We start from the raw sequence: 9,986 nt of genomic DNA on the forward strand, positions 1-9,986 counted from the left end.
TTTGCATGTATCTGTGCAGTTTTCCCAGGACCATTTATTAAAGAGACCATCTTTATCCCAGTGTAAATTTTTGCTTCCTTTGTGACAGATTAAATGACCATATATGCATGGATTTATTTCTGGGCTCTCAATTCTGTTCCATTGATCTATGCGTCTATTTATGCCAATACAATGCTGTATTGATTACTGTAGCCTTGCTATATAATTTCGTATTAGATAGCATGACACCTGCCGTTTTGTTCTTATTTCTCAAGATAGCCATGGCTATTTAGGGTCTTTTATGGTTCCATATAAATTTTAGTATTATTTGTTCTAATTCTGTGAAAAATGTCATTTGTATTTTGACAGGGATTGCATTGAATCTACATATTGCTTTGAATCTATACAATGTGGTGTAGACATTTTTTAAATTAAAGTTTATTGGGGTGACAATTGTTAGCAAATTTACATAGATTTGAGATGTACAATTCTGTAATACATCAAAGACATTTTAACTATATTAATTATTCCTATTGAGGAGCATGGTATATGTTTCCATTTATTTCTTTCTTATTTAATTTCTTTTTTCAATATCCTATAGTTTTGTGAGTACAGGTCTTTTACTTCCTTGGTTAAGTTTATTCCTAAAAGTTTATTAGTTTTCTGATGCAGTTGTAAATGGGATTGTTTTCTTAATTTCTCTTTCTGAGAGTTCTTTATTGGTGTATAAAAATGCAACCAATTTCTGACTATTAATTTTGTATCCTGATAATTTACTATATTCATTTACCAGTTCTGATAGTTTTTGGTGGATTCTTTGGGATTCTCTATATAAAATATCATGTCATTTGCCAATAATGACAATATTACTTCCTCCTTTCCAATTTGGATGGCTTTTTTTTTTTTTTAACCTTTTCTTGCCTGATAGCTGTGATTAAATTAACACTTCTTGTACTATGTTGAATAAACGGAATGAAAATGGGCATTCTTGTCTTGTTCCTGATCTTAAGGGGGAATGCTTTTAACATTTCCCTGTTGAGTATGATGTTAGCTGTGGGTTTGTCATGTATGGCCTTTATTATGTGGGGATATGTTACCTCTATTCCCACTTTGCTGAAAGTTTTTATCATAAATCAATTCTATATTTTGTCAAATGTTTTTTCTGCATCTAGTGATATCACCATATGATTTTTATTTTTCATTTTGTTTATGTAATGTATCACATTAATTGATTTGTGGATACTGAATCAACCTTGCATACCAGGAATGAATCCCACTTGATCGTGGTTTATGATGCTTTTAATGTATTGTTGAATTCAGTTTGTAATATTTTCTTCAGGATTTTTACATCTATGTTCATTACGGATATCAGCCTATAGTTGTTGTTGTTGTTGTTTTTTGTAATGTTTTTGTCTGGTTTTGGGATCAAGGAAATGGTGTCCTCATAAAATGACCTTGGGAGCCTATCCTCCTGGATTTTTTTGAATAGTCGAAGGAGAATAGGTGTTAATTCTGTTTTTTAAATGTTTTTTAAGTATTATTATCGTTTATACTAATTGGATATTTTTTTCCGAGTTTCTTTCTTTCTTTCTTTCTTTTCACTATTAGTTTCAGGTGTACAAAACAATATAATAGTTAAACATTTCTCCCCTCACAAATGATACCCTCCAAACTATTGTCCCTCTGGCATCGAATACATCTATTACAATTCCATTTACTCTATTCCTTATGCTGTACTTCAATCCCATGACATATATATATGTGTGCATATATATATATATATATATATATATATATATATATATATATAATGGTAAGATTTAATTCTTACCATTGCAAATGGTAAGATTTAATTCTTCTTCGTGGCCAAGTAATACTCCATTGTATAAATGTACCACAGTTTCTTAATCCAGTTGTCTACCAATGGGCATTTCGGTTGTTTCCAAGCCTTGGCTATTGTAAATTGCGCTACAGTAAACACAGGGGTGCATATATTTTTTCAAATTAGTGCCTTGGTTTTCTCTGAGAGGTACCTAAGAATAGAATTGCTGTATAGGTAGAATTGCAATTATAAGGTAGTTCCATTTCCAGTTTTTTGAGATACCTCCATACTGAATACCATAGTGGCTGCACCAGTCTTCAATCGCACCAACAGTTCTGTTTTCTCTACAGCCTTGCCAGCTCTTATTGTTTGTTGATTTATTGATGACAGTCATTCTGACTGGAGTGAGGTGATATCTCATTGTGGTTTTTATTTGCATCTCTCTAATGATTAGTGAGGTTGAGCATTTTTTCGCATGTCTGCTGGCCATCTGTATGTCCTCTTTAGAAAAATGTCTCTTCATGTCCTCTGCCCATTTTTTAATTGGGCTGTTTGTGTTTTTGGTGTTGAGTTGAGTATTTTGTAAATTTTGGATATTAATCCCTTATCAGATGTATCATTGACAAATATCTTCTCCCATTCAGTAGGCTGCCTTTTTGTTTTACTGATGGTTGGTTACCTTTGCTGTGAAAAACCTTTTAAGTTTGATGTAATCCCATATGTTTATTTTTTCTTTTGCTTCCCTTGCCGGAGGGGATATATCAGTAAAAATAGTACTCAGGGTAATGTCTGCAAATTTACTCCCTATATTTTCTTCTACAAATTTTATGGTTTCGGGTTTTAACATTTAAGTCTTTAAACCATTTGCATTTGTTCTCATATATGGCATAAGGAGGTCTCCCAGTTTCATTTTTTTTTTGCATATATCAGTCCAGTTTTCCCAGCACCATTTATTAAATAGACTGTCTTTACCCCAATGTAAATTCTTGCTCCTACTGTCATGGATTAAATGACCATATATGAATGGATTTATTTCTGAGTTCTCTATTCTGTTCCATGGATCTATATGGCTGTTTTTATGCCAGTACCATGCTGTTTAATTACTATAGACTTGTAGTATGAGTTGATGTTGGGTAATGGGATACCTCCCACTTTGTTCTTATTTCTCAAAATTGCCATGAGTATTTGGGGTCTTTTATGGTTCTATATAAATTTTAAGATTATATGTTCTATTTCTGGGAAAAATACCCTTGGTAGTTTGATAGAAATTGCTTTGAAACTATGTGTTGCCTTTGGTAGTATTGACATTTTAGCTATACAAATTCTTCCTATCTATGAACATGATATGTGTTTCCATTTATTTGTATCTTCTTTGATTTCTCTCTTAAGTGTCTTATAAATTTCTGAGTAGAGGTCTATTACTTCTTTGGTTAAATTTATTCGTAAGTGTTTTATTGTTTTTGAAGCAATTGTAAATGGGATTGATTTCTTGGTTTCTCCATCTGATAGTTAATTATTGGTGTAGACAAATGCAACTGATTTCTGAATATTAATTTTGTATCCTGCTACTTCACTAAATTTATCAGTTTGAATAATTTTTGGTGGAGTCTTTGGGGTTCTCTATGTATAGTATCAAGTCATCTGCATATAATGACTATTTTAATTCCTCCTTTACAATTTGGATGTTTTTTATTTCTTTTACTTGTCTGATTGCTGTGGCTAGAACTTCCAGAACTATGTTGAATAAAAGTGGTGAAAGTGGGCAGCCTTGTCTTGCTCCTCATCTCAATGGGAAAGGTTTTAGCTTTTCCCCATTGAGTATGATGTTAGCAGTGGGTTTATCATATATGGCTTTTATTGTGTTGAGACATGATCCATCTGTTCCCACTTTGCTAAGAGTTTTTATCATAAGATAAGTGGTTGCTGGATTTTATCAAATGCTTTTTCTGCATCTATCGATATAATCATATGATTTTTATTTTTCATTTTGTTAATGTGGTGTGTCACATTAATTGATTTGCAGCTATTAAACCAACATTGCATACTAGGAATGAATCCCACTTGATCATGGTGTATGATCTTTTTAATGTGTTGCTGAATCCGGTTTCCTTGAGTTTTGTTGAGGATTTTTGCATCTTTGTTCATTAGAGATATCAGCCTGTAGTTTTCGTTTTTTGTAATGTCTTTGTCTGGTTTTGGGTTTAGAGTAATAGTGGCCTCATAAAACGTACATGGGATCCTTCCCTCTTTCTGGATTTTTTGGAATACTTTGAGGGAAATAGGTGTTATTTTTTTTTGAATATTTTGTAAAATTCACCTGTGAAACCATCTGGTCCCGGACTTTTGTTTGTTGGGAGCTTGTTGATTACTGATTCAATTTCTTTGGTAGCAATCAGTCTGTTCAGAGTTTCTGTTTCTTCTTGATTCAGTCTTGGAAGGTTGATTCATCCATTTCTTCAAGATTGTCTGATTTGTTGGCATATAGTTGCTCATAAAATTTTAAAATTTTTTTCTGTATTTCTGTGGTATCTGTTGTCACTTCTCTTTCATTTCTGATTTTATTAATTTATTAAAAGAGAAATTAATTTATTAATTTATTAATTTATTAATCTTTTTCTTGGTGAGTTTGGCTAAGGGTTTGTTGATTTTGTTTTTCTTTTAAAAAAACAGCTTTTGGATTCTTTGATCTTTTGTATTTTTTTTTTTTTTGGTCTCTATTTCATTTATTTTTGGTCTCATCTTTATTATTTCCTTCCTTGTACTCCGTTTGGGCTTGTTTTGCTGTTCTTTCTTCAGTTCCTTTAGGTGTAAAGATAGCCTGTTGTTTTGAGATTTTTCTGATTTCTTTTGATAGGCCTGCATTGCTATGAATTTACCTCTTAGGACTGCTTTTGCTACATCCCATAGATTTTGGGTGATTATGTTTTCATTTTCATTTGCCAGGTATCTTTTGATTTCTTTGTTTACCTCATTATAGACCCACTTGCTATTTAGTAACATGTTATTCAGCTCCATATATTTGTGTGTTTTCTGGATTTCTTCTTAAAATTGATTTCTAGTTTCATAGCATGGTCAGAGAAGATGCTTTATTAATTTCAATCTTCTTATATTTATTGAGACTTGTTTTGTGACCTAGCATATGGTCTATTATGGAAAATGTTCCATGTGCACTTGAGAAGAATGTATATTCTGCTGCTTTAGGGTGAAATGCTCTAAAAATATTGATTTAATCCAACTCATCTAAAATGTCATTTAAGGCCACTGTTTCTGTGTTGATTTTCTGTCTGGCGGATCTGTCTATTGGTGACAATGGGGTGTTGCAGTCCCCTAGTATGATAGTACTACTGGTGATCTATGACTTTATATTTGTCAGAAACTGTTTTATGTATCCAGGAGTTCCTATGTTGGGTTCATAAATGCTTGCTAGGGTTATTTCCTCTTATTGGATGAATCTCTTTATCATTATGTAGTGTTCTTCTTTGTCTTTTATTGTAGTCTTTGTTTTAAAGTCTATTTTGTCTGAAATAAATATTGGTACCGCAGCTTATTTCTCATTTCCATTTGGTTGAAATATCATATTCTATACTTTTACTTTCAGTCTGTGTCTCTCTTTTGATCTGAGATGAGCCTCTTGTAAATAGCATATGGATGGTTCCTGTTTTCTTATTCACTCAGCCACTCCACGTCTTTTGATTGGAGCATTTTGCCCATTCACATTTAAAGTGATAATTGATAGGTACATATTTATTGCCATTTTGTTATTTGTATTTCTGGTCTTTCTTTGTTAGTTTGTTTTCCTCTTACTTCTGTTTAGAAAAGCCCTTTTAACATTTCCTGCAATGCTGGTTTGGTGGTAATGGATTATTTTAGCTTATTATTTTCTGAGAAGCTCTTTATCTCTCCTTCAATTTTAAGTGATAACCTTGCTGGTTAGAGCAATCTTGGTTGTAGAACTTTGTTTTTCATCACTTTGAATATTTCCTGCCACTCCCTTCTGGCCTGCAGAGTTTCTGTAGAAAAGCCAGCTGATATCTTATTCCGTTTTACGTAACCCACTGCCTTTCTCTTCCTACTTTTAGAATTTTCTCTTTGTCTTTAACATTTGCTGTTTTAACTATAATGTGTCTTGGTGTGGGTCTGTTTGGGTTCATCTTGTTTGGAACTCTCTGCACTTCCTGGGCTTGTATGTCAATTTCCATCACCAGGGTGGGGAAATTTTCCATCATTGTTTCTTCAAATATGTTCTTGATCCCTTGCTCCTTCTGGTATTCCTATGATGGAAATGTTGTTTGTGCTTGATGTTTTCCCATAGTTCTCTTAAACTGTTTTCATTGCTTTTTATTCTTTTTTTCTTTCCAATTGGGTGATTTTTGCTATCTTGTCTTCTAAATCACTGATCTGATCCTCTGCTTCGTCTAATCTACTGGTGATTCCTTTGACTGTGTTCTTCATTTCCGTAATCATATTCTTTAGTTCTAACTAGAGAGACTGTGCAACCTAAATATAAAAGACACATACTACATAAGACCACCCAGCAATGACTGAGAGACATAGGTGATCTTCCTAATACATCAAAGCAATCACAGAGTGACAGCCAGAATGAGGAATCATGTTCCAAATGAAACATCACAAGAAACCTCTAGAAATGGAACTAAATGAAACAGAGGCATCCATCCTATCAGACACAAAGTTTAGAACACTGATGATAAGAGAAAGACAAATACCATATGATCTCACTTATGTGTGGAATCTAAAGAAAAGAATAAATGAATGAACTAATCAGTATTGAGAGTGCCCTCAGCAATGGGGCACTAGCTGGGCAGGATGGAGTTCAAGTGAGTCAAAAAACATAGTTGGTGGTTTTTAAGATGTTAATGCAGATTCAGATATTCTGCTAATACCTGGCCTGTGACTCCCTTGGGCAGCGTCCCAAGGGCACTACAGTCAGCCTTCACCTCAAGCTTACAAATTCCTGAAAGCTGCTCCTGAGTGGCTGTTTTGCAGGTTTGGGGTCACTGAGGACCACCATAGATGGCCTCAGGACTCTGCAGACCATCTGTTATTGTAAAAAATCCTTTTTCACAGTTTATGGGGGTGGAACCCGTTACCCAGGCACCCAGAGTGCCCCTGGCAATGCAGCTGTAGGTAGGTGAGTTGGTGTTACAGGTGGGTAAAGGCAGTGGGCAGTGGTTTATACAGTTGCAATGTAGTCTCAGCTCCTGGACCAGTGCTAGGACCATGTCCATTTCGCAAAACAAAAACAAAGCAAGGCAAACCAACAACACTAAACAAACAAATACACTCCCACAAAAACACAATAAACAATGATCAGACAGGAGAAACAAAAATATATATAAGAGACAAAAATAGCAGAACAAGACAGAAAAACAGTAACCAAAGCAATAACAAGACAAATAAACCTGAGAAACAACAACAAAAAGACAACAGATGAAAGAAAAAGAAGAAAAAGGAACAAAAAAATGAAAGAGGAAGAAAACAAAAACAAAAAAGATAAAAAGAAAAAACTATAATAAAAAGGGGGGGGTTGAGTAGAATGACTAAAAGAAAAGAAAAAAAAAACAGAAAAAGAAAAAAAAAAGGCTTTCCACATGCTTTAATCTGCAGGCCACTTGCTCAGCAATAGAGAGTCTTTGTGCAACTCAGCACTAGCTGTGTTGAGGGGAAGGGCGCAGCACGTCATATGCTGGCCTCCCTCTCAGGCTCAGAGTGAGCTACCTGCAATTGGCTGCCGGGGGCTGGGGGGCTGTGCTCACCACCAAAAACCCCCACAGGTTGCTGTGGGCTGTCTGCTGCTGCAAAACCCATCTGTGGCCCCAGGCATCAGGGGTCCATGATACTCCCGGCAATTCAACTCTAGGTGGGCAGGGCAGACCCCCAGGGCACAACAGGGTGTGGTCAGTGACCCCACCAAGTCAGAGCAGCCTGTGCTCCTGCACCAGCAACCAGCCTGAACAAACACGCCAGGAATACCTTGGTCAGATTGCACTGCCTGCTGCGCAGCTCCCAATCCAACACTCTCAGGAAAACTCTCAGTCTCTGCCTGTTTCAGTCAGCAGCCGGTGGATCAGGTAGAGTAGCCTGACTGTCAGTTGCTATCCTGGCAACAGCTTACTGCAGTGTAGAACGCTGGAACCCAAGGCAGCGCGAGCGCACTCACACCTACCTGCGTCCCAATCAGCAGCCTGCCAGAGGTGGAAAGCCCCCAACAGGCCTCTCCCCAGCAACACTGTACAAGCCTAAGTTGAGCAGGGACCCAAAGCAGCATGCCGGTGCACAGATGCATGCCTGGACCAATTTCACCAGACCAATGTGGTCCCCAACGTGACCCTCTGTGGGAGGGTTTAACCCTGAAAAAATGGCACCCTCCTGTATACCACTCATATGTAAGCTCCACACAGGGAGAACAATGGTCCCCAAATCTCCAGCTCCCATGCCAAAGGTGCTCAACTCAGTCCTTCTCCACAGGCTTCCAGGCCCCTGCCCACAGAGCCACTCCCTCCGCCAGGGACTGGGTGAGTGCTCAGCAAGCAAGCAAGTCCAACGCCTGCTCCACAGTAGGGCAACTGGGACTCTAGTTGCCCTCCAACCCACAGAGTTCAGCAAAGAGGGTCCTCACTGACTTCTACAGCCAGCTATCGTGGAACTCCCATTCCCGGCAGAGGAACTTTGGGCTGGGGAGCCCAGCACGAAGTCGGAGGATCTCTCTGTCTCCGCCAGCAAAGAAGCCTCTGCCACTGAGGTGACCCTCCTGGTGTTCTCCCTCTCTCCATGGGCCTGCCTCACATCTCCGCCCCTACTACCAGTCTTGATGTAGCCTCTTCTTTAAATCCTTAGTTTAGAGATTCTGTTCAGCAAGTATTCAGATGAATTCTGAGGTTGAATGTTGTATAAATTATTTGTAATTTTAGTGTGATCTTGGGACGCAATTGGCACAGCACCCATTTATTCCATCATCTTAGCTCCTAAAATTAATTGGATATTTTAAAATTAAAGTTTATTGGGGTGACAATTGTTAGTCAAGTTACACAGATTTCAAATGTACAATTATGTAATATATCATCTATATATCACATTGTGTATTCACCACCCAGAGTCAGTTCTCCTTCCATCACCATATATTTGATTCTGTACACCCTCATCTACCACCTCCCAGCCCCCTTACCCTCTGATAACCACTACACTATTGTCTGTGGCTATGAGTGTTTCTTTCGTCATTTGTCTTGTTCTTCTGTTGTTTTCAGTTTTATATACCACATATCAATGAAATAATATGGTTCTTGATTTTTTTCTGTCTGACTTATTTCACTTAGCATTATAATCTCAAGATCCATCCATGTTGTCAAAAATAGAACTATTTCATCTTTTCTTATGGCAGAATAGTATTCCATGGTGTATATATGCCACAACTTCTTTATCCAATCTTCTATGAAAGGACATTTTGGTTTTTTCCATGTCTTGGCCACTGTAAATAAAGCTACAATGAACATCAGAACACATATATCTTTATGGAGAAATGTTTTCAGAGTTTTTGGGTGGATACCTAGGAGAGGGATTGCTGGGTCATATGATAATTCTATTCTTTTTTTTTTTTTTTTTTAGGAGCCTCCACACTGCATTCCATAGCTGCTGCACCAATCTGCATTCCCACCAACAGAGTATGAGGGTTCCATTTTTTCCACAGCCTCTCCAACACTTGTTATTATTTGTCTTGTTCGTAATAGCCATTCAAACTGGTGTAGGTGATATCTCATAAAATACCTAGGAATAAGCATAGCCAAGGACGTGAAAGGCGTGTACACTGAAAACTATAAGACGTTTTTAAAAGAAATGCAAGCAAACACAAAAAATGGAAAGATATTCTGTGTGCAGGGATTTGAAGAATCAACATAGTTAAAAAGACCATATTATCCAAAGCAATATACAGATTTAATGCAATCCGCATCAAAATCCCAATGGCATTTTTAAAAGGAATAGAACAAAAAATCGTCAGATTTTTATGGAACCACAAAAATCACCAAATAGCCAAAGGAATCCTAAGAAAAAAGAATAAGGCTGGAGGTATCACACTCCCTGACTTCATCTTGTACTACAGGGCTACAATAATCAAAACAGACACATAGCCCAATGGAATAGAATTGAACCCAGAAAAAAACCCACTTAAATA

The sequence above is a fragment of the Rhinolophus ferrumequinum genome, chromosome X, assembly GCF_004115265.2.
Source record: "Rhinolophus ferrumequinum isolate MPI-CBG mRhiFer1 chromosome X, mRhiFer1_v1.p, whole genome shotgun sequence".
Lineage (NCBI taxonomy): Eukaryota > Metazoa > Chordata > Mammalia > Chiroptera > Rhinolophidae > Rhinolophus > Rhinolophus ferrumequinum.